Source organism: Panthera uncia (genome assembly GCF_023721935.1).
Source record: "Panthera uncia isolate 11264 chromosome C1 unlocalized genomic scaffold, Puncia_PCG_1.0 HiC_scaffold_4, whole genome shotgun sequence".
Taxonomy (NCBI): domain Eukaryota; kingdom Metazoa; phylum Chordata; class Mammalia; order Carnivora; family Felidae; genus Panthera; species Panthera uncia.
In genome coordinates this window covers 26,520,523-26,546,282 of record NW_026057585.1, presented here as the reverse complement: position 1 = coordinate 26,546,282, position 25,760 = coordinate 26,520,523, and the positions used below count along the sequence as shown (strand labels likewise).

General features: G+C 43.9%; 1 protein-coding gene across 1 annotated transcript in view; it reads right to left on the bottom strand.

Moving 5' to 3' along the window:
• The window catches only part of BCAR3 (BCAR3 adaptor protein, NSP family member), a 114,398-nt gene that overhangs the window by 80,384 nt on the left and 8,254 nt on the right, over positions 1-25,760 (bottom strand). The gene's annotated exons all lie outside the window — the stretch shown is intronic.

The following is a 25,760-nucleotide window of genomic DNA, read 5'->3' as shown; positions in this document are numbered from 1 at the left end:
GCCCCTCAACAGAAGGTGTGAAAAGACAGCTGCCTTCAGAGTCTTAAACTTCAGAAACTCAACACATCCCCACAGAGACAGCATCATTTTGAAAGGACAGAATGGCTGTGAAGCCTGTAAGAGTAGTCTTCTCAAGGGAGTGGGCCTTAGTGTGAGGGTGAGGGTCTCTCAGAAGCCCTACTGATAAGCAGCTTCCTCCACAAGGGTTGGCTCAACCCCCAAACCCGTGGGCTGTGACACTTCCCTGGCAGTGGAGAGACCTCGAAAGATGGCAGCACTTCTTCCCAGGACAAGAGAGAAGGTCACTGCCGGAGCACAAGGAGTCCCAACCCCACAGCTCAGGGATACCACTCCCAAAGCCATGCTTGGCCTGGTTTGACCGTCCATTCGGGACTACGCCCAGGGCACCTGCACAGAGGCAGCGTGGCATCTGAGATGCCCCTTTCCACGTCAGTGGATTAGGTTCTGGAATGAGTCCCTTTGCAGGGCCAAAAGATCTGAGAACAGCATAAGCTCTCTGTCCCTGGGTGCATTCCCATTAAAGAGGGCTATAAACCTCGAAGCCTTAAAACTCTTTGCCTTCAAGTTCATTTATCCGGCATCCAGAGTCCATCCGCTGTGGCAGGTCGTCACTTCTCCTGCCACATGCTCTGGACACCATCTCAATGTCACCAGGCTTTGCATCCATGGAACCATCTGGCTAGGGACTCAAAATTTTGTCCACAGCACTTGGGCTGTGCCCCCTTTTAAGTTCTTGAACCCCTGTTTTTCTACTGAACTAACATTTCAGGCATATAGCCATCTGGTCTTAGGTTAATCATCTGGCCCAGAGGTCTGGCCTTGTGAGGGCAGAAAGATGTTGGAACTATTGAAATGCTGTTCTCTTCAAATTTTATTTTTAAGTACACTTAAAAATGTGTGTTATGGGGGCACCTGGGTGACCGAGTCGGTTGAACATTTGACTCCGGCTCAGGTCATGATCTCGTGATTTGCCCACTCCTGTATGGTGGGCAAATGGGACTGAGGCTCAAGGTGAGAGAGAAAGGGGGGCGTGTGATGGCTCAGTCAGTTAAGCGTCCGACTCTGGCTCCAGTCAAGATCTCACGGTTCTTGAGTTTGAGCCCCACATCAGGCTCTGTGCTGACGGCTTGGAGCCTAAAGCCTGCTTCGGATTCTGTGTCTTCCTCTCTCTCTGACCCTCCCCCACTTGTGCTTTGTCTCTTAAACATAAATAAACACAGAAAAAAAATTTTTTAGTGTATGTTATGTACATTTATACATACATGTCTTCATGCATGGATAAATAGTATAGGTATGGGCAGTTGAAGTCAATGGTTCCCATATGTTTTTGGTCTCAGGATCTCTTCACACTCCAAATTATTGAGGACCCCAAAGAGCTTTTGTTTATGTGGGTTATATGTACTGATTATTGATATTAGAAATTAAACAGAAATTTTCAAAATACTAATATTAAAAAAATAAACTTATATAAACAATTTTATTACAAAGAGATATGTTTTCGTAACAAAAATTTAGTGAGACGAATGACACTGTCTCACATTTTTGCAAATCTTTTTCATGTCTGGCTTATAGGGCAGCTGAATTCTCATATCTACTTCTCTATTCAGTATGTTGTGATAGGTCTTGGTTTAGAAAAAAGTCCATCCTCACATAGATACGTAACTGGAGAAGGGAGTGGTATTTCATTTCCAGATACTTATGGCTATTCTTGATACCATACCAAAACTCAACAAGTGGTAATTTCTAAACGATCAGTTGTAACGCGGTATCTTAAACCATGTCTGTTACTCTTTTGCGTCTTGCACCTTGATTGGGCCTTTTATCCATGTGTGATTCTGTAGCCACTGTTCTGGAAAATACTGGTTCACTGAGTTATGCAGTTATTCTAAGTTTTGACACATTTCATTAGAATATAAAAAAAGAATCACATTTGTTAATATCATCACTGATCTCATCAGAACTTATAAAGCCTTGGGAAATATCAAGCTCATGGAGGAGGATATAAGTTTTCCAAACTTCTAACTTTCACTTGAAAGTTTGAATTTTTTCACTGGCAGCTTACACTGTCAAATATTTTCCTTGAGCTTCATTTCATTCATTTTGGAGAATGTATTTGCCAAATACCGAGACCATATAGTCATGGTTTGCCATTTTAACTCTCCTTTTTTAGTGCTCAAATGTCATCCTTTTCGTAAATTCTTTTTAGCATTTTGTCCAGGATCTGCTCTTCTCACCAGATTTAGCTGTAAAATCCTTTTCCTTTCACCTCTGAAAGTTGAAAAGTTCCTCTCTTCCTTTCTCTAGACACATATCTGAAAACTCTCTGAGCTGGTTCTCTCAGAAGAGATCCTTCTAACTGTCTCAGGCAGAAATGGGGTGACCAACGGGCCAGGCCAGGCACTGTGCCCGGGTGGCTCCTGAAGCCATGCTGATCAGCAGGACCCGCACTCAGAGACAAGACCGCCTAGGGGCATAGCAGCCTGTGCGCTCCCATCCAGGGAGCCTGGGGTGCTCTCCAAAATGCCCCCCACCTTAGATGAACCTCGTTCCTCTTTGATCCTTTACTGCACACTTCTCTGGGCACAAGAGAAGAAACTGGAGGCTCTGGTGAGGGATAAAACTCAAGGCCCCTCTTGACCCTGCCCCCAAATGAACTCTGCTAAGGGAGCCTTGTTCATTCTGCTTCAAGAGCAGAGGGGAATCCAAATGTCCTCAGATTCTAGTTCTGGGCTCCTGGGGTGCCCTCGAGAATCCTCATGTTGTCTGTCTCCTTTTTAGAGAGGCAAGGAGGGGACACAAGGAGATATAATGAAACCAAGTAGGTGTGTTACAAATCCAAAGGCTTTAAAAATCATTGCCTTGAACTAAATTAAAATGATGTTTATAAGCAGAAGTACTGTGTCTCCTTTCTCAGCCAGTCACATCATCCCGGCTAACCAAAGATAGGAGCTAGAAAACATAGCAGTTGGCCCTGTAGCCCCAGCCTCTAATTTGAAATAGAATATCCAATTATTCATACAAGTCTGTGCAGCAAACACTCCTTAAGCCACAGATTTATATTCTCTGACAGAGATCACTAGAAAACAAACAGAGGGACTTGGCAATATGAATGAAAAGTTTTTTTTTATTTTATTTTGCTTTTGCACATTATGAATCCCACCCATGTGAATCCATGATGTCGTGTGCATCTCTCCTTACACCTGGTGAGGCTGGCAGGCGCCCATGGGCCCTCTGTCAGGCATGCTGCCCTGCAGGGCACGGTCCACAGACCGCAGGAAAGCAGCAGAATGAAACTGGACTCTCTTGTTATTTTGTTCTCAAGTTTATTAAGTTTTGAATAACATCACTATGTTTACGCCAGTTAAATTATTCTCTCCAGCACCCTGTTTTCCTAAGTTCAGACTGAAGGATGTGTGGTCAGAAGTCACAGAAATGGGGTCTTTCCTATTTCAGTTTGTTTCTCATCAGTAACCAGGTTCAGAGTTCCTCCCTCTTAAGAGGACACTTGACCTACAGGTAAGCTATTTGTAGTTACTCAACTATCTTGAGTAAGTATATAAGCAAAATTTCACTACCACAGATCTTTTCTGAGTGCTTGGCATACAGATGAGAAACGAAGCACCCTACATCTGTCTTAAATTATAAAATGCTTTAAATGAATGAATGTTTTGACTTCTTTAAATATTACAGAATAAATTGATGGCTAACAGTGTTGCCAAACAAATGTCCTTTTGGAAATAACATAAAGAGGAATCATTTGTAATAAGACGATTCTTTCATGCAGTGGAGGGATGAGAGAAACTAGATCCAACTGTTCCCAACTGAGTAGATAAAAGGCTCCACACACACCAGTAATCTGCAGAGTTGGCTCCCCTCCTTGGTGCACACGGCATGGTATTTGCATTCTGGTTCATTCTATCATGTATTTATTTGTATACAGTTCCTCCTCTACTAGGAGACACTTCATTCCCAGTATCTCCATAGTTCTTGCATCCATCCTACCAACATTATCAAGCATCTACAATATGCTGTGCTGTAGGCCAGACAATGGAAACAGAAGAACCAAAGACAAAGGCCCTGCTCCCAGAGAGGCTGCAATCAAGTGGCAAAGACAGATGAACAGACCCAGCACAACTCAAGTTAAGTTTCAGTGGGAAGGAAATACCATGAAGGGGCCTTTCAGGCAACCTTTGAGCTAAGGTTTGAGGACCAGGTAGAGACTCATCGGGTAAAGAAGCTGTGAGGTAGGTGGTGATGAGAAATGCCCAGGAAACAGCAGAAGCATGTGCAAACACATGGGGACATGGGACAATGTGGCATACCTGGGGAACCACAGCATTCAGGAGTAATTCCACTCTGGTCCAGGCCACCATCATCTATCGCCTGGACCCCTGCAATGCCTTCCCGGCTCCACTGTCTCCACAGGAGCCAGCATGATCCTTACCAAAATCAAAATCCTCTAATAACTCCCATCCAATCACAAGAAAAACCCTAGAGTCCTTACCAGGGCCTCTGAGGCTCTCTTTGGCATGGTCCCCACCAGCTCCCCAACCTCACTCTGGCGCACAGAATTCTAAAGATATCTTCCAACAAGATTCCCCACCCCCACCCTGAAAGTCAACCAAACAGTAATCTCAGTATTGCTGTGAAGGGATTTTGCACATGTAAGCCCCAAGTCAGCTGACATTACGATCTGGCAACGATCCAAATGGACCAGACATGCAAAGTGAGGGGGCCTGGACATGAAGGACCCTGTTACCAGGGTGACATTACAACATGGCCTGTGACAAGGCCCATGGCACGGAACCCTGGGTGGCCAATACATGGGAGCCGTCCCCTGAAGACAGCCAGGAAGCAGAGATCTCAGTCCTACCATCACAGGGAACGGAGTTCTGCCAACAACCTGAATGACTGTGGAAGCAGATTCTTCCCAGAGCCTCAGATGAGAACACAGCTGCTGACATCTTGGGTTTGAGACCTGTAAGCAAGAACCCAGCTGAGCTCTGTGGGACTTCTGTCCCACAGGAACTATGAGGCAATAAACAGGCATTAAGGCACCAAATTTGTGGCAATTTGTTACTCAGCAAAAGCATACTAATACATTCCACTCATTCCAGCCAGGTCATATTGACTTTTCTTTCTGGCACTCAAACATGCCAAGCTGGTCCCTGCCTCTGTGGCTTGGCATTTACTGTTCCTTTGCCTAGAACATTCTCCCTGCAGTTCTCAAAGGCTCACTCCCTCCTATCACTCAGGTCTCTGCTCAAATAACACCTCCTCAGAGAAGCTTTCCTTAAACACCTATCTAAATGAGTACTGCTGCTACCCTCTATCACCTTATCTGACATTATTCTTTCCCATATTATCTGATATCGCATGAAATATTTATTTGCTCAGGTCTTTCTTATGGAATATAATCCTACAAGACTGAGACTTTCTCTGCTTTACTCACCTTGATATCCCCTGTGCTCTGCACACAGCAGTTGCCCAGTAACCATTTGCTGAATTAATGAATAAAAGAACAAGTAACAGAAGCACAGGGTTGGGGAAGCTCAGGAGTGGTGGGGGGTTGGAGATCAGGATGAAGAAGAGGCAGTGCCAGAGCATAAGGGGTTTGGAGGCCATGTAAACATGTCTAGACTTATGAAAGCAATGGGATTTGTTGACAAATCTTAAGCTGCAGAATAACCAGAGATTTGTGTTTTAGAAAAATCCCCCTGCACTGGTGTGGAAAACAGATTCGTGGGGGGCAAGACAGAGTCAGGAAAACCAAAGGAGATGCTGGAGCAGTCTGGATGAGAGAGGGCAAGGCCTGGACTACAGGAACAGAGGAAGCAGGGACGGTGTATAGATTAAGGAGACTTTTTTTAAAACAATTTTTTAAATGTTTATTTATTTTTGAGAGAGACAGAGAGACAGTGCGAGGAGAGGAGGCGCTGAAAGAGAGACAGACACAACCCAAAGCAGGCTCCAGGCTCTGAGCTGTCAGCAGAGGCCGAGGTGGGGATTGAACTCATGAACCTGAGCTGAAAAGTCAGCCGCTTAATCTAATCCACTGAGCCACCCAGGTGCCCCAGGAGAGTTTTCTAAGTGACAATAGGTGGTAAATGACTGGATTCAGTGGGTCAAAGGGAAAAGAGAGGTAAGGGAACTCACTAAATTCTTTCTAAGGGAACTAAGTAGTTGGTGCCTAGCACACCTCAATACACTCATTAGGAATGAATTAGCATGGTGCCTGCATCTGACTCTTGGTTTTAGCTCAGGTTATGATCCCAGGGTTGTAGGATCAAGCCCCATGGTGAGCTCCGTGCTGAGCGTGGGGCCTGCCCGAGATTCTCAGTTTTTCTCTCTCTCTAAAATAAAAAACTTAAAAGAATTAAAAAAAGAAAAAAGAATAAACTAACAAACACCTTTTTCAAGCACAAGAAGAACTTTCAAGGTTACTGGGATCTGCATAAGAATTAGCCCCATTACCACCTATTGTCCATGGTTCTCAGTGCAGTATGATTGCTGGCATTCAGCTACTGAAGGTTTCAGATGAGCTCCCTTCCTTTTCAACTGTTAAATAAGTTACTTTCAGTGGAGTCTTTCACATCTTTCAAGTTATGAACACACAAATCTTTCCCATAAACTACGAAATATAACAAACATTTAAGGGATCCCTTCACACCAACAAAAATAGTTAACTCAAGAGGGAAACACAGAGAACTAGGTGGCTATTAGATACTAGCCAAGAATACCTGTTTTACATAATTTTACATAATTCTTTGGTCTTCTCCATCAGTCCCACCCCAGAGGGCAACCACTGCTTGTTTCTGTCTTTTTCAGGGGGCTGTAAGCTCCATGAGGGTAAGGGCTATTTGTGTCTTGCTCACCAATGTATACTATGCCCTTTGAGTCATATTTGTCACAGAGCAGCCAATTAATCAATAAACAAGGGCGAGAATGGACAAATAAAAATATAAATCACCAAAACCCACCTTTGTATATAGTCCAAATAAGGCCTCAGGAAATCAGAAATTTCTACTACAGGGCTTTCATTTGCTTAATATGGTAGACCAGATATTCCAAAAACTAGACGACGAATTAAAGTATGAATGTATTTTCAAATGCATTGGTGACATCACAAGAAAGATAAAGCCTCAAGAAGCACAGACATGAACAAAACAGATACAGAAACAGAGAACACGTCAAAAACACAAAACATGGACAACAGCAGGGTAAGGAGCAGGGCAGGGAGGATGAGTCTCGGGTCTGCAGAGGTGAACAGCTCACCATAGAGCCATGCACAATGTGTGAGCCGTCAGAATGCGACTAACACTACCTCTGCATAAGGAATGTTCAAAAATAAATAAGAATTAAGAAGGTAGCATGCTCTCTAGCAAAGGGAACCAAGAAGGAAACCTACTGTCCCCACTACAAATTCTGATGGTGAAAAAAAATAACAGCAGCAGTAACAGTCTCCCCTAAGAGCTTGTAGCCACAGATCAGCTGTCTTGTCAGCTGGGATTCAAATTTATACTGCTCTGCTTGGACAGAGAAGCCAAAACTGAGAAATTAAAGTGTTTGAGTTGGTGGTGCCACTAGTAAGGAAACAGCATAGATACTTTCTGAGGGGAAACTTTATCAACAGAATGCCATTCAGGATATCCACGAATGTGGTTAAACATAAATTTCCCTTCAGAAATAACCATCTGCACAAGGAAGCAAGCCCCAATCACTGAAGTCGGCAGAAACAACAACAGACTGAGATGCTCGAAGACCTCAGATATTAGAATACCAGACATAGGCTACAGAATAGCGATGTATGATAAATTTTTTTTAAGTTTATTTATTTATTTTGAGAGAGAGAGAGAACACAAGCAGGGAAAGAAGAGAGAAAGAGGGAGAGAGAGAGTATCCCAAGCAGGTTCCATACTGTCAGCACAGAGCATGACATGGGGCTTGAACTCATAAAAACTGTGAGATCATGACCTGAGCAGAAATAAAGAGTTGGACACTTAACCACCTGAGCCACCCAGGTGCCCCTAACAATGTATGATAAATTTTTTAAAAAGTAAAAGATGGAATCAAAAAGTGATCTAAGAATAAACAGGTGGTTATAAAAATTTAAAAAACAGATTATAATATATACATATAATCTGCTACATAGCAGATTAAACATGGCTAAAGAAAATATGACAAATATATAAAGAAACTATATGAAACACAGCACAGAGAGAAAAGGTGACAGAAAATATAAAAGAGATGTTGAAGGTAGAATGGGAAGGTTAATTACATTTAACCTGAACTCTACAAGAAGAAAATCCGAGAGAAAGAGCAATAGTCAGGGAAATAAATAATGATGGGAAATCTTCAAAATAAATGAAAGATACCCATTCTCAGATTCAGGCATCCCGGTGCATCCTAAGCAGTATAAACAAAAATAAAGTCTCACCTACACACATTGCAATGAAAACACAGACCGTCAAGAACAGAGAGAAGATGGTGAAAGCATCTGGAGAGCAAAGGAAGGTTTTGCCCTCAGAGCAATGACGATGAGGCTGACAGCCTGTTTTCATCAGCCGTAGAGGAAAGAGAGGAGCTCAAAATTTTCTGCCCAGTGAAACTACCGAGTATAAGGGTGAAGAAAGACAATATTAGATAAATAAAAGCAGAGAACACTGTTTAGGAAGAATGAAATGGATGTCCAAAGAACAGCCTAAGATCTAAGAATGAGTGTTGCCCAAAGTAACTAGTAAACATATAGGTAGCTCCAAACCAGCACTAGTGGGATAAAATGAGATGAATATATAATTTGTGGAGGTAAAAAAATATATATATAAAGTGCTGGCAAAGATGTGGAGAAGTTGGAACCCATATGCATGGTTGGTAGGAATGTCAATGGTACCACTGCTAGGAAAAACAGTGTGGAGGTTCCTTTAAAAATTCAAAATAGAACTGCAGTATGATCCAGCAATTCCACTTCTGAGTAGACACCCAGGAGGACTAAAAGAAGGATTTCGAAGAGATATTTGTGCACACATGTTCTCAGCAGCATTATTCACAGAAGGCAAAATGTGGAAGCAACCCAAGCATCCGCTGACGGAAGAGTGGATAGACAAGATGTTGTATACAGATACAGTGGAATATTACGGGGCCTTGAAAAGGAAGGGGATTCGGACACCTGCTCCAACAGGGAGAAACCTTGAGGGCTTTATGCTAAGTGAAGTAAGCCAGTCATAAAAGGACAAATACTGTATAGTATTACTTATATGAGGTGCCTAGAGTAATCAAATTCACAGAGGCAGAAAGAACAAAGTGGTTACCAGGACCTGGGGTGAGAAGATGGGGAGTTGTTTCAAGGGTACAGAGTTTCCATTTTGCAAGATAAAAAGAGTTGGGGAGACTGGTTGCACAACAATGTGAATGTACTTAATATTATTCATTAACTCATTACTCATTAACTGTACACTTAAAAATGGCTAAGATGATAAAATTTATATTATGTGCATTTTACCACAATTTTTTAAAAAAAGACAAACTAAAATATAGGACAACAATGGCATATAAGCCAAGTGGAAGGCCACAGCCGGGGCTAGTATTCTAAGGTCCTGTATTGTTCAGAAAGAAGTACTGTTTTACTTTATCTTTTATAAAGTAATTATAATTTAAAAGTAACCATTAAATGAATAGTAGAGTATTTATTTTTAATTTTTTAAAATATTTTGTAGGGGTGCCTGGGTGGCTCAGTTGGTTAAGTGGCCGACTTTGGCTCAGGTCATGATCTCATGGTTCATGGGTTTGAGCCCCGCGTCGGGCTCTGTGCTGACAGCTCGGAGCCTGGAACCTGCTTCAGATTCTGTGTCTCCCTCTCTCTGCCCCTCCTCCGCTCACACTCTGTCTGTCTCCAAAATAAATAAACGTTAAAAAATATTTTTTTTATACTATCCAAATAGTACATTTGGATATAATAAAAGTGATATTTTGAAGGAAATGTGTAGCTATAATGCTTATTTTAGGAAAAAAAAGACCGAAACCAATTAAGTATCCAGCTTAAGTAAAAAGAGTAAACACAAATAGAACAGAGATTTAAAAAAAGGTGGGGGGGGGAGAGAAATTAAATATAAAACAATGACACAACAGGGAAGCAACAAATAAAGCCTTGTTTTTGGAAAGCTTAATAAAATAAACCTCTGACAGATGTAATCCCTGGGGAAAAGAGAGAAGGCACAAAACGATATAGGAATGACGAGGGAGCACAGTAAGAGAACACTATGAACACCTTTATGCCAATAAATTTTAAAACTTAGCGAAAATGAGCAAATTCCTAGAAAATACTAAAACAGACTCAAAAAAGAAACAGAAAACTGAATATAGCCATTTAAAAAAACTCAATCAGTTCAATATCTTCCCACAGGTCTAGGTGGTTATACTATGTAGCAAGCTCTGCCAAACTTTGGAATTATTTGTTACTTGAAAATGATATAAAAGCTTCAAGAGGGGTGCCTGGGTGGCTCAGTCGGTTAAGCATCCAACTCCTGATTTTGGCTCAGGACACGATCAAGCTCTGTGTCAGGCTCTGCAATGACAGCGTGGAACCTGCTTGAGATTCTCTCCCTCTCTCATCCCAAAATAAACAAACTTTAAAAACAAGAGAGAAAAGGCATAAGAAGTGAAAAGGAGAACAGAACTGTCATGATTCACAAATGCTCAGTGTCTACATTAGAACACAAAGAATCCACACAGACCCTATAAAGTAGGGCAAAGTTCCCGAAACACTGCAAAATCTTCTACTTACAACTTAATGAGGGTACGGACTAGAAGGCTTGTATGTCTGGGTTGGAGTTCTTGCTTTGTGGGTGTTCATTCATCACAAATAAATTCATTCCTAGAACACTTAACTGAAATGCAAGACAAAGAGATGAGTGGGACCCGGTGGGTTGAACCTCTGTTTACCTAAAGTGGCGGGGCCAAGGAGATCTACTGGTTTACCACTCTCAACCAACTCATGACCAGGGCATGTCACACAATCAGGGGAGGTGAAGCCAACAACTGGGACCAAGTATGCCCTCCATTAGCAACTTGATGGCTGCAGCCTGTTCCTATATGGGTATGGCCTTAGAATCTAGAGCCATCACCCTCCCTTCTCTATCAGGAAGAGTCATCAACATTTCAGAATCTTAGTTGGAGTGAAGGGGGTACAGAAGGATTGAAGGAAGGAAGAGACAGCAATAGGTTTTAAGTCTACTGAGAGTTTGTGTCCACTGGACAATATTCCTTACTAGATCATGTTCTTTTAGGTAAGATTAATATGTGGGACAGTCTAGCACTCTCATATTTTATTCGATGATATCCATGGTGTTAAGCCTTGCTAATCTCACCAGCCTCGTCTCCTCACCTTGCTCCTGATGCTCCAGTAACTCCAAACTGTTTGGAATTCCCTGAACCTAAAGGCCTGGAGTCCCCACTGTCTTCCCATTCATTTCCACCTTCCCTGACCACTCTTCCCCTTGCCTCCCACAGCTCAAAGAAGAACATCTCCCCAGCACTTCTTTTTCATTCATTATAAAACTTTATAACAAATAATTATAATTCAATACAATATGTGTACTCCTATCCATCTCCCTTACTGGGCTATGAGCTCACAGAGAAGAGGGACCATATTTCATCTTATTCATCTTTGTTTCTTTTAATGTTTATTTTTGAGAGACTGAGAGAGAGAGAGAGAGAGAGCGCGAGAGCACGCACGCACACACGAGAGCAGGGGAGGGGCAGAGAGAGAGGGAGACAAAGAATCCAAAGCAGGCTCTAGGCTCTGAGCTATCAGCACAGAGCCTGATGTGCGGCCTGAACCCACAAGGCGTGAGATCATGACCCAAGCCAAAGTCAGATGCTCAACCGACTGAGCCACCCAGGCACCTCTATTTTATTCACCTTTGTATCCCCAGGGCAGAGTTGCTCCATAAATGTCAGTTTGAGTGAATGAATGAACGAGTGTGAATTTGTGTGTGTCCAAAAGACCTCCACCCCAACTTTCCCTTTGTCACACTCCCTGGGTTCACCAAGAGATTAACAACATTGGAAGGAGACAGGGAATGAGAGAGAAATGTTGTTTTTGAGAAATAGGCCTCCGCAGTAAGGAGATAATTTAGCCACAGGCCTGTGACTGAACCGTGGCGGCCTCAGATAGAACCCCCTCAGCAACAGACTGTCACTGCTGTTCGGGCAGTGCCTGGCTTCTCAGCCCCACTGAGACCAGAAGTTTTCAAAGTGACACTGAGAGGCTGGCTGCTCCTGCTGAAAATGAATCTCTCTGGATATGTTTGAAATGTCATGTTTGAAGTTCATTAGGGAGATCACCAAATGGACAGAGAGTTTACTACAGGGCCATTTCCATTGGTTTCTGGGAAAATGAGAAGAAATGGATGCTTGAAAGATGGCTGGCCTGGCGAGTAGAGATGAAGGTCCCGGAAAAATATCCACCGAGATGTGATTTGACGGACAGGTTCTTTACTGATGCTGGGAATCCCATGAAAGTCCCCTGCCTTTCTTACACTAGGCAGGGGCATATTATGTATACAGCCTTTGCTAACTTAAAAAGGGATGCAGCTTTAAAAACAGAGAACTGCAACACTTCTAGATGTGCACTCAATATATTTTGTTTCATCACCTTGCAAAATAAATGAGAAGAGATTCACTCCCCCACATCTCGCAATGTATTTATTGACCTTATTTGTTAACATAGGCTTCACTAGGAGTCGACAGGATTAAGGTTGGTGCGTATTTCCTATTTTCCTCCCAGGGTTAACATATGACATGAGAAGTTCCTTTTCACTAATACACAAAACCTTAGGGATATTCTTTAAGGATTAAACCAAAAGATCTGCTTTGGAGTAAAGGAGTGGCCTCGACAGAAGTTCACTGGACTGTACTGGGGGAATTCATCTTCTATTTCTGGTTGTCTAGAGCTAAAAACAATTCATCAGATATGTGATCTGGGCAGCCAAGTGTGACCACTTCCCTTCATCTGAATATTAAACTTTAGTTAATGCTCCTAAAATCACATTAGCTTCTTTGATGACCATAGCACACTGCTGACTCATTCTGAGGCTGCACTTATCCAAATCCTGCAATATTTCTCATATGTGACTATTAAGCCAAATCCCATACTTTGACTTTGCTGAATTCTAGTGCAAGTCACTAGAGTCTTTTCTTTTAAATATTTTTGAGAGAGAGAATGTGAGTGTGGAAGAGTGTGGAAGGGGCAGAGAGAGAGAGGGTGACAGAGGATCTGAAGCAGGCTTCACGCTGACAGCAGAGAGCCCAACGCAGGGCTCAAACCCACAAACTGCCAGATCGTGACCTGAGCCTAAGTCGGATGCTCAACCGACTGAGCCACCCCGGTGCCCCAAGCCTCTCACTAGAGTCTTATGCAATTAGATTTGGTCTATTCTTTCAAAATGCCATGATCTTTTTTGGACCTCATTTGTGTCATTTTGACATATTCTTCTAAGATTCACGTCACCCCCCAGTGTGATCTTTATGTCCATATTACCGTATAAACAGTTTTTAAAAAACTAGCTAGAGTAGGCAGAGCGAGACGTGGGTCAATCAGGACACAGTCCACAGCAGGCTTCATGTACTACCATCTGGCCTGCCTCTCACCTGAAGGATATCACCAGTGATTGGCATTTGCTCACACACCTTCTCAAGCTTCCTCTATAGGAACGAAATTAATCTGGTCTGACTTGCTTTTGGCAAAGCCCTAATACGCTAACGGTCGATGTTTCCTCCAGCAAGTATGCAAAAATCATTGTCCAGTCTTTTTACAGTATTTCCTGAGATCAGTTCAATCTTATTTTACAGGTTTCTATTGTCTCTCTAGTTCCTTTCTTGAAAATTAAGATATTCATCTGCATCTTTGCTGTAGCTTGTTACGCCTACACTCCTCCAAAGTTGGTCTGCATTGGCGTGGACCTTGAGGTGCCTGCATCGTCTTGGCCTTGGGCCCCCTCGGTCTTCTTGGGCCTTGGAGCTTCACCTCATCTGGTGGCATCAGAGCCCCTTGCCATGGCCTCTTCTACTCCAGCTGGGAATTCTCTTCCTTTACATGGATCCTACCCTTTCCAATCAGGGAAATCATTTCCTTGACAGAAAAAATGCAAGCCAAACAGCAGCTCAGCAGTTTGGTTTCTCTCACCTCCCCCTCTTTGGTTTCATTGTTCCAACCATAACTTCTGAAAGCCCTTTTTGTTACCCTTAGCATTTTTCACAATCCTCTGCTCACTCTGCACTGTTTCTTTTACAACCCAGAGCCACCTTCTGATGTGGTCCTTGGTTGCATAGGTGGCATGGCCCAACCTTTCTTTGGTCTGGGTCCAAGGCCAGGACAGCACAAGAGCAAGCAGGCAGGCCCTGGGGGAAGGATTATCTAGAAAGTACAACTTCCAATCACCCAGTCAAGGAGAAAAAATAATGTGATACCTGGAAACATGTTAAGGTCAGAGGCCAAGAAAAGCAGAAGAGAACTAGGGAGTGATATGAAGGGCTATACCATGGATAAGAAGCTGGGTCAGCAGCAAAGAAGGTGGACATAACAGATGCTGGGGAGGTCAGATGGTTCAAAAGGGGCATCCCTTTCTCCTGTGGCTTTGAACTCCTCACACGGACGCAGTCGCTGGCCTGCCTTTAGAGCTCTACCACCCAGCACAAGGCCAGGCACACAGTCGATGTTCAACGTACCCGAGGATGAATTCATCAGAATGGCCCTGGCTCATCCCACCACATAGGGGGATCCTGTAAACCAGTGAGTCCAGCTGGAGACAGTCCTGCATGCACATCCCTAAACCAAGAACAACCTGGATGGTCACATACCTCATCCTCCTTCGAGCAGTGTTGAGCACGCTATTTCTGGTTGTCCTCAACTGTATTTCCCTTTCAGAGCCTCAGGCCATGGGATCCTCTTTATCATTTCCTTCAACTTTGAGAATCTTTCTTCTTAGAGCCCAGTTCGGGCCGGGGGGGGGGGGGGCGGGGGGATTACTGTAGATGAGGACACATTTCCCTTCCTGGCTATCAGAGATTCTAAGGCCTGAGTACATTTAAAGGTCCTGCTTCTTCCACTTTGCCAGCCAATTCCTGCTTTTGTGAGTCAGTTTCTACCTCATTGGAAAATACAGCAATGCCCGATTAATGTGTGCATGACATATAAGAATGGCAGTGAAACCACCTCCTCAGGCAGATTTCCTAATCATGTTAAAACAGCATCATTTAAATATCCTACATATTCTACTCTGGTAAGTCTATACAGGAATCCAAGACTAATACAAAGCAGTACTAGTTGATAAAAATATGACACGGTGATAGATTACCCTGTACTCAGCAGAATTCTAGTGACAGCATTAAGCTAAAAGCTATAGTTCACATCTTAACTTGGCAGCAGTCAGTCAAACTGAGTAGAGTAAGAATAAGAAACACCATATCAAGGCCAGTACGTCTCTTGGCAGGCAGAGAGGATGGCATCAGTGACTCATCAGACTTCAGGCTGTCTAAGCCCCAACACAGCACTTTTGATAAAAGCAGATGCTTTGTTTGGCTGGTGACTCTTCGCCCTTCCTCACTCCATCCACTCCATCCCCAGCTGTTCTTCATCTCCTTCTGAAATGATGTGTGTTTGCAAAAGCTTCTTCTCAACTAATTCAAAGGAAGAATAAAAGTGGTATGGTTTTGAGATGATGTCCCCAGGACCTCTAAGAAGAAAGACTTCACCGAGCCAAAGAGACAGAACACACGCTCTCTACCTGCCTTCCAGGCCAGGCAGCCGCCTCAAGATTGCTGCTCACCCAAACGGTGGAAAAGCAGCCGTCACCCCTCAGGCAAAGCCTGCATGTCAACCACAGTCATCCAATTACCTTCTCTGTCCATAGAGTCATCAGAGAACATGTGGGACCCGGTGGGGAAGGAAGTGCAGGAGCGTGATCACCATGCTGCTGACACAGGCTCACAGGGAAGGTGGCCCTGGGGACATGTCTGCTTTAATTAAAAATGTTTTATAAAAAGACTCAAGTAATGAAAAGATGTGTTTTGTTTTACTACATGCTTAAAAGATTAGATCTTTTCCTATTGAATTTTGTCTCTCATTCTAATTTTCATGTTTATTTATTTTTGAGAGAGAGAGAGAGACAGTGTGAGGCAGAGAGCAGGCTCCAGGCTCTGAGCTGTCAGCACAGAGCCTGACACAGGGCTCAAACCCACAAACCATGAGATCATGACCCAAGCCGAAGTCAGATACTTAACCTACTGAGCCACCTAGGGGCCCCTGTCTCTCGTTCTAAAAAGAAAAACCTTCCTTCGAACAGCACCCCTGTGCAACTCCAGCCTTGCTTCTCTGCTCCCCACCAAAGCCAGCCTATGCAAAGTCAGCCTCCATGGCTGACCCCTTGGAACAGATATGCCAGGGATCCTCAGGGCTGGGTCCCAGGGTTCCTTCCCTTCATGCTGTACCCAGCTCTCTCCCTTGGGGAGGACATCCCTTTCCATGGCTTTAATTTCACTTCTATGCAGACTCTCCTGACTGTATAACTTTGAGCATGGATCTCTCTCCAGAGCTCCAGGCTTATAACACTGACTGGTTAACACCACCACTTGACATGCATGCATCTCGAACTTAGCACACCCCAAAGAGAAGTCTCAATTCTCAGCCATCCACCAAACAAAAAGCAGTCCAACAAAGGAAGCCCTGTTGCCCTCCCAGTCTTTCCCATCTCAGTAAATGGCCCCACCTCACACACCAGCTGCCGGAGCCATGCCTGGTGGTCCCCCTCCCTCACCCCACATCATCAAAACCTCACAGAGTCCCGTAGACTCTACCCACCAAATAGATCTTGAATCCACCCCCTCTCACCTTTTCCACCACTATCCCAGCACAGAGCTCTACCTGCTCCCTGTACTTTTGCAGCCGCTTCCTGTCCCCTTCTCCAGAGACCAAGTGATCTTCTAAAAATTGAATCAGATCACATTATTCCCTTACTTAAAACCCTTTAAAGGCTCCCCTTCGCCCTCAGGAGAAAATCTAAATTCCTTACACCAAGGTCTAGGCCAGTGCCATCCAATAGAAATACAATGTGAAAACCATATGTAATTTTTTTTTTTTTACAACACCTGGCACTCATCACAAGTACACTCTTTAATCCCCTTCACCTATTTCACCCATCCCACCACCTACCTCCCCCTTGGGTACCATCAGTGTGTTCTCTATAGATAAGAGTCTGCTTCTTGGTTTCTCTCTTTTTTCTCCTTTGCTCATTTGTTTCTTAGATTCCTCAGGTAAGTGAAATCATATGGTATTTGTCTTTCTCTGACTGACCTATTTCACTTAACATAATACTCTCTAGCTTCATCCATGTTGTTGCAAATGGCAAGATTTCATTCTTTTTGATGGAGTGTGTATGTGTGTGTATATTTATATATATATGTGTGTGTGTGTATGTGTGTATGTATATGTGTATATATATACACACACATATACATCTTCTTCATATGAAAACACACGTAATTTTAAATTTTCTAGTAGCCAATTGAGAAGAAATAGGTGCAATTAATTTCAATATCTTGTTTAACATAATATTTAAATACCATTTTAACACACAGTAACATAATCAATATTAATCAAGTATTTTACATTCTCCTTTTATATTAAATCTTCAAATGTTCCCTCCCACAGAGAGGCCTTCCTTCCACGCAATTGAAGGAGCTCTGGGCTCTCTGATATTCCCTTCCTTGCATCTCCTCATTTTGTGGTTATGTATTTTTTTTATTAAAAAAATTTTCTTAACGTTTATTTATTTTTGAGAGAGAGAGAGAGACCCAGTAAAGAGTGAGCATGAGAGCACAAGCAGAGGGGCAGAGAGAGAAGGAGACACAAAATCTGAAGCAGGCTCCAGACTCTGAGCTGTCAGCACACAGCCCGACGCAGAGCTTGAACACATGAACTGTGAGATCATGACCTGAGCCGAAGGTGGATGCTTAACCGGCTGAGTCACCCAGGCGCCCCAATGTGGCTATGTATTTATTGATGCATTTGTTTGCATGCCCTCTAAACCGGGCACAGCGTAAGGACAGGACCCACATGTATTTCATTCTCCGTGGGTACTTGGTACCTAGCATAGTGCCTGGCACAAAGTAAGCTCAATAAACATTTACCAAAGAATAAATAGCTAAGACACTAATATTAAGCACAAGGACAGGCAGGAAAGGGCCGGTCCAGCGCACTGAAGACAGGCCCCGTTTTGTGTCTTAATACAATGGTGTGCTGATCTTTTAGTGCAGCGTGAGGCTGTCATACCTTTAAGCATGAATGGTGGCCAAGGCACACTGCTATAGGGCAGCTCAGGGCAGACCCAGAGAGAGGGATTCCAGCCAGACACCGTCAACATGTGGGAAACTTTCTCCCACAGAAGCCTCAGGCATTGAATGTGATCTCAGGTTACACACAAGGATTAGGGGCCTCCAGGAGGAAGGACAGATGGATGGAAACCTACATCTGAGCCCCTTCTTCATGCCAGGTTCTGTGCTAGGCACCCCCACGTGGGATTCTATTTGACCTCATAGCTACCCTTTGAGGACGTAGACAATCAGAAAGGTAAAGTAACTTACACAAGGTCACAAAGCTACTGGGTCTGGTTGCCAGAATCAGTGTCAAGGTCTCTAGCAGCATTCTTTGATATCCATGACTATGTCAACATCCCAGTAAAGGCATCGGCGGCCTTCAAGGTCAGGTGTCACACAGCAGAGTTGGGGCAGGAGAAGAATAAAGTGCTCGTGATGAGGTGGGAGCTGACAGCAAGGACGTGACCTCCTCCACCCAGACTCCCAGGAAGGCGGTGCCAGGCTCAAGTGCGGAAGTCAGAGCTCTGCCATTTGGTGCAGCCTTCATATTTAGTAACCAGTGAACCTTCACAGCACTCCTCAGAGGGAGGTATTTTCACCCCCATTTTATAGTTCAGAACTTGCCCCAGTTCACACACCTAATAAGTGGAAAAACAAGGATCTGAATGGAGACGTCTGGGTTAAGAGCCTGGTATTTTCTCCTCCTCTCCATGGAAGGAGTTATTTTAGCTTTGGTTACTATGTCTGCAGGTGCATCTGGGAATCACAGACAGTCCTGCCTGCACAAATGCTGGGTCAGTTATGTCAGGTTTCTCAGACTTCTGTAATTTTTATTTTTATTTAAAATATTTTTAATGTTTTATTTTTGAGAGAGTTAGAGACAAGGCATGAGCAGAGGAGGGGCAGAGAGAGAGGGAGACACAGAATCTGAAGCAGGCTCCAGGCTGCAAGCTGTCAGCACAGAGCCCAACACGGGGCTCAAACCCACAAACTGTGAGATCATGACCCGAGCCAAAGTTGGACACTTAACCGACTGAGCCACCCAGATGCCCCAGACTTATGTAATTTTTAAATAAGGGCACAATCCTTAAAACAAAAAGGCCATGTGCTGTCTTTGGGACCTCTAAGAAGAGAGAGCTTGAAATTCTGCATCCAACCCTCCAGCTACCCTCTTGGGGACCGACTGCATGCTGGCAGCATCACAGAGCCATGAGCGGCAGGGCGGCTGCAGCCTGCCAGCTTATGGGTCCTGGGGCTCCAGCACAAGCCCTGCAAAGGCATCTCCTTCCCATCAACAATAACAATGACCTCTCCAGCCTGTTATCCTCTGGCCAGGCTGCGAAGGCCAAATCCACATGTGATAAGAACACGAATCATTTGTAACTGCACAGCACCTCCTGTTTACAATAGGCTGCTACGTATACTGAAAGGTGTGAAAAACTCTCACAGTTTCGACTCTCAGAAGACTAAAACCTGACCTTTCTCAAACAGCATACAAGAGGCCTAAGCAACCATGATTTGTAGGCCCTGGGGGCAGGGGCAGAGAAGATACGGAGCAGCATCATTAAACAAAGACTGCTTTGTGTAATACTCTGATCATCTTCTTGATTGTGGTTTGCACTCAGTTAAAAAAAAAAAATCCTTCAGTTTTCCCCAGAAGAACAGCTGAGAATGCACAGATCCCAGGCTTTCGGTTCAAATCATCCCTGTCAGTAGACGACGGAGGACCACTGTGGGCAGCTGGCGGACCCACAGGCATTTCCCCGTGCCTGGGCTCTCTCAACCCTGGGGACGATGGTGGTGGTTGGGGGGGGGGGGCAGTGTGCAAGATGCCCAGCAGGGGCTGAGCTCACCTCTGACCCAGCTGTTCCTGGCTCAGCACACCAGGGACCACCGGGGCCTGGGCATGCACTGGTCCTTGGAATTCACTACCCCATCCACAACAGCTGCATCCAAACACCAAGGAACATTTCAAAATGTTAGTAAAACCCAACTTGAAATTTTAAAAGGAAAAATTCAACACAGGGACTGTAACTTTCCTGGAGACATTCTTGGCCATTAAGCGACTGTCACTCTGCTAACTCAATAAATGCATCTTCTATTAAATAGAATCTATAATCTAGTAGATAGCCTTTTTCAACTCTAAACCCAACTTTTCCTCTGTGCACGAAAAGCTTCCAATTTGCAGAGAGGAGACATGCCCATATGTAAATAAAATGCACATATTTGCACGTGGACCTTTGCATTATAGGTCCTTCTGGTCAACTACGAGCTAAAGGCTGATTTCTTTTCATGTCTGGGGAAACATCTTGCTTTGTGAGGAGAAAGCAGTAGTTCTAGAACTCGGTGGTTCTCAAGAGGAACAAATGAAATAAATGTTCCAGGTGAGGGCACTGACATAGCCCAGAATTAGATATTTAAATCAGTGTTTGGAGAAGAGTCTGCACAGATCCTATGCCTTACACTTTGCTTCCACTTTAAAGAGCAGCCGCTGCAACATGGTACGTTACTTACTGCCTGGGAAAGCATACTGGATTTTAATTTGGGATAATTCTGCAGACTTTCTGGCCCCCATCAGTTAAAACACTTGTGACTAGTCAGTCAGCTCCACTCATGCAAACTAATGAAACATCACATTGTCCCACCACATGCTCCCACAGCACAAGGGGCAGAAGGAATTAGGCACTCGGCAGCTGTTCCCAGGAATGCATGCCTCCACGTACCCACAGGCAGGAAGCAGACCCGGAACGGTCTCCCAGAGCTGATCCTTCAGCTATCCTGACAACACAGCTCAACAACAGGAACCAGTCTCCTCCGAGCCCAAGGAAGGTCCCAGATTCAAATAAAAATTCATCCTTGAAGATAAGTGAATCAAAGGGACATCAGTCAAACAACGCTAGTGTCAAGAGGAAATCCTGCCTGCAGACCTCTCTGGGAAGCCTCGCTCTGCCTGCAGAACAAAGGCTTCTTCTGTGACATCAAGCAGCAGGTTTAAGAGAAGCCTGGCTTCTCGTTTTGGCCACCTTTCAAAACCACAAGTACATCCAAGGGCAGCCAAGACAACAACAAAGCCAAGAGATACGGTCTCCAAATGAGGGGAGACCCACTCTCCCTTCTAGGCCTGCCTTCTGCCTGGCTCTTGGTGGCCAAGAGTCCATTTCCCAAGGTGGGTGTCCAAGGTGCTGGGTTCAGACTCTGGGGGCTGAAGTTTTCCATGCAAGAGGACAGCTCAGAAGACACCCACAGCCAGTGCCAACCTTCTTGGGAGGCTGTGGAGTACAGTGTCTGAGGAAGACCCTACAGTACTGTCTGGGTTCTAAGCCCAGCTCAGTTACCCACTAGGGTCTGATCTTAGGAGCCTCAACATCCCTGAACCACTTTCTTGACTGTGAATGATAATAACAATGCTGTCGCTCAGGATGAAATCTGCCATGTCTCTCACACAGGGTTATCATGTTTATACAGGATGATTTATGAACATAGCCTTGAAGATATTTTAAACCTATAAAACGTAAGAGACAATAATTCATGTGCATAGGACTCATGTTGATAAGAAAGCTTCACACTACACATTTTTAGGTCAAAGGGGAGACTTCCTCTGCTTTGCCTACAGTCTTCCACAAGGTGGATGTTCAATTAATACGCAATTAAAATACAAGTGACTTTTTCATGATAAATAAGCTAAACATATTTGTTAGGAAACTACCAAACTTGCAATTTATCAGAATATTTTACAAGACAAAAAGGTGTTGTCTGGCAGGTTTCCCTGGGGTATACATGACAAGGGGGTCTGGGCTTCCTCTTATGGTCCCATTATCATCATGCCCACACCAAACAGGAAAAAATGGAAGGTTTTCAGACTTGACATCTGGGCAAGTCACTGTCAGCTGAAATTAACCTTTGAATTTGTTATGAAAAGTAACAAGGCCAAAAAAGTTTACCTGAAAGAAGATCCGCCCCCCCCCCGCCCCCACAAATCAATAATCTTGTTAAAAGTAGACCTAACTAGTCTCACCCCCTGGAGTCAGAGATCCAAAACTCTTAACTTGAAAATACACATGGCTCCCAGCTTCCAGTGGTGAGTGAGCAAGAGTGCTGGGTGGTTGGTGTTTTCTTAGCACCAGAGCTGTAAGAGCTGAGTTAGGAACAGAAATGCTGTTTCTCCCTCATGGCAGTTCAGTTGAGGCACTTTAGGCAACCCCTGTCTCTGGAGCCCCAGACTTTCATTCATACTGTTTGTCCCTAGCTTTTCATATGCACAAATTTGGTGGATCTTGTGGCTTGTTCCAAAAAGGAACTGAGGCAGCTAATAATCTTAGTAGGAATATTTAAAAGGATGAAAATAACACAAGGTACTTTGAACTCCTCAAAATTGGGAACCCCTCAAGATAGTTTTTAAAGTGCATTAAGGGGGTGCCCGGGTGGTTTGGTCAGGTAAGCATCTGACTTAGGCTCAGGTCATGAAATCATGGTTCATGTGTTCAAGCTTAATGACAGCGTCTCTGCTGACAGCTCAGAGCCTGGAGCCTCTGCCTGTTCTCTCTCTTTCTCTTTCTTTCTCTCAAAAATAAACATTTAAAAAAAAAAGTGTGTTAAGTGAACCAAATATAGGGGCATCTGGTTGGCTCAGTTGGTAAAGCATGTGACTCTTGATCTTTGGGTTGTGAGTTCGAGCCCCATGTTGGGGGTAGAGTTTACTCAAAAAAATAAGTCAACAAATAAATAAAAAAATAAAAATAAGTAAACAAAATCTATTAATAAGACTGAGGAGCAGGAGACTAGGACTTATGATCCTTTGACATGACCTTCTCACTCAGGAGAATTCTGAAGGTGATGTGTTTGTTACTTCCTGTATTCACCTTTAACAATAAGATACTTTAAGTTAAGGGGAAAAGATGTGAATTTAGATGAATGATAAACAAACCTCATTAAGTCTTCCACAGCCCAGACTTCAAACTTAGGACTTGCACCCCCGCCTGATAAGATCTTTTACAGAGATCTGACCTCTGTCCAAGTCATTTTCAAATCAAAAAGCTTTGAACTCCTGGCAGGTTGTCAGCTTGGGCCTTGGGTGTTTATCAAGAACTTCCTCAAGATAGAAAGGGTGACTCCATCGCCACCCCCAGCTGCCCGGAGATTCCCTCTTGGAAGAGCTGGCACCCAGCCAGGACCTTAGAACTTCAAGGAATGAGTTGGTGAATCGTCTCCATATGGTACACAGTAGATATGTAGCTCACTACAGAGTTTCACTTAATAAATAAAAAGTGGCTACAGCAAGTTCAGGAATAGTTGGTTCTGACTCCACCTTGTGCGGCCTGGTATTTAGTGTTTGCTTCTGGCTGGCCGGGAGCTCTTTTTCTTTGCTGCCTCCTAACCCTTGCGAGAGGGAGCAGTGATTTCTCCGCTTCTTCATCCCCACCTGTCAGATGCAAGTGGTGCGATGCGAACAATACTGTACACAGGTGTGCACCCCCCACTGACCTGTGCCGTCCATGGGATGTCTGCTGGCTCCTCTGAGCTGGGAGGTCACCCACCTACATTTTGCAGAGCAGGTGCAGGGCTTTCTAAGCCCCATGACACCCTGGGAGAACCTTCTGAGCTGATGTCAGAAACATTTCAGAGCTCTCCAACACTCTCTACAGAGAATACCTGGGCCTCCACTTATTTTCTTCTTATACTACTGCAATTATGCAACTAAAACTAATTCTGAACTCTTGCCTGTCTAGCTCTCTCCCAAAATCTGTACAGTCTTCCTCTCAGCTTGCTACACTCCAGCCACAGGCCACACCAGCTTCATTTTGGGTTTTTTCAAACATGAAACACTTGCTCTACCCCCAGTCCTTTGCACTGCTCTCCCTATGCCTGGAACCACCTTCCTCTGGTTCTTCCCATGGCTACCTTCTCTCATCACGCAGGTCTTAGCTTAAATATCATCTCCTCAGAGACCTGTCCACTGTATAAAGATACAACCCCAATAAATCTTCAGTATATCACTATTTCTTCTATAGCACTCAATATAATCTGCAATTAACTTATTTATTACCTGGGTCCTTCACTCAATATTAGCTCTGGGAATATACCATCTCAGATGCCCTACTGCTGTCCTGTTAGTTCACATATTTCCTTACCCTGTAAAAGGGCAAGAGCAGATTGCTGGAATGATTTGGCTGCCAGAATGTCTTCAAGGTCAGACCAGCCCTCCAGTTAAGATACTAAGAGGGATGGGGCAGAATTTTCCTGGTGAGGCACTGGTTACAAAATCAATGTACTCTAATCAACCTAGGTGCTCAATATATAGACATTGAACAAAGAAATGAGCTAGGATCAAAGTGGCTGTCTGTGATACAGGGTTGGACAAAAAGAGACACCAAGAGATACAACAGAAGGAACCAGCCCCTTCTCTGCCCGACAATATCACAGGGTGCTGATCTTCCCCAATAGGAAAAGAAGGGCAGTTTCTAAACCAGCTCTAACAAGCAGAAACCAATCACAGCCAGGCCCAATACAAATCCTGACAAGAAGTTTTTACAACCATAAAGCTTATTTACCCAGATCCCTAGTGGATAGGAGAAATCAATCCTTGTTCTAAAGTATTCTGAAGCTGACCTGATGATGCATCTGCACCAAATTTTATTTCAGCATGTTGGAGATGCAGGTTCTAATTTACAGACATCTTGGCATCTCTACAGAATTGGATGGACATAGTTCAGAAGTTGACATTATAATAAAAAGAAATACTTGTGCTTCGTTCTGAGGGACTTTGTGATACACAGGAAGTTGACTTTAGAAATCTCTCACATACTGGATAGTAAGAAATGGTTACTTTTTTTAGGTGTTATAGTTTTTTATATTATGTTGTGTCTTTTAAAAATAAGAGTACTTATCTTTGAAAGGCATATACCAAAATATTTACGATAAAATAAGAGCTGAAATTTACTTCAGAATAATAGCAAAGGAAGGAATGTGGGCAGGAGAACAGAAAAAGCAGGACTGGTCATGAAGCCGGGTGGTGGGTCCTTGGGAATTAAACTATTTGCTCTACTCTGTATAGCTGACATATTCCCTAATGGAAAGGTTTTTGGTTTTTGGGTTTTTTTTTTTTGAGCTTATTTATTTATTTGTGGGGGGTGGAAAGGGGCAGAGAGAGAGAGGGAGGGAGAGAGAGAGGGAGGGGGAGAGAGAGGGGGGGAGAGGGGGAGGGGGGGGGGGAGGGAGAGGGGGAGGGAGAGGGAGAAAGAGAGAATCCCAAGCAGGCTCCACACTGTCGCCACAGAGCCCAACATGGGGCTCAAACTCACAAATTTTGAGTGAAGAGTTGGACCATTAACTAACTGAGGCACCCAGGCAACTTAGATTTTTTTTTTTTTAAG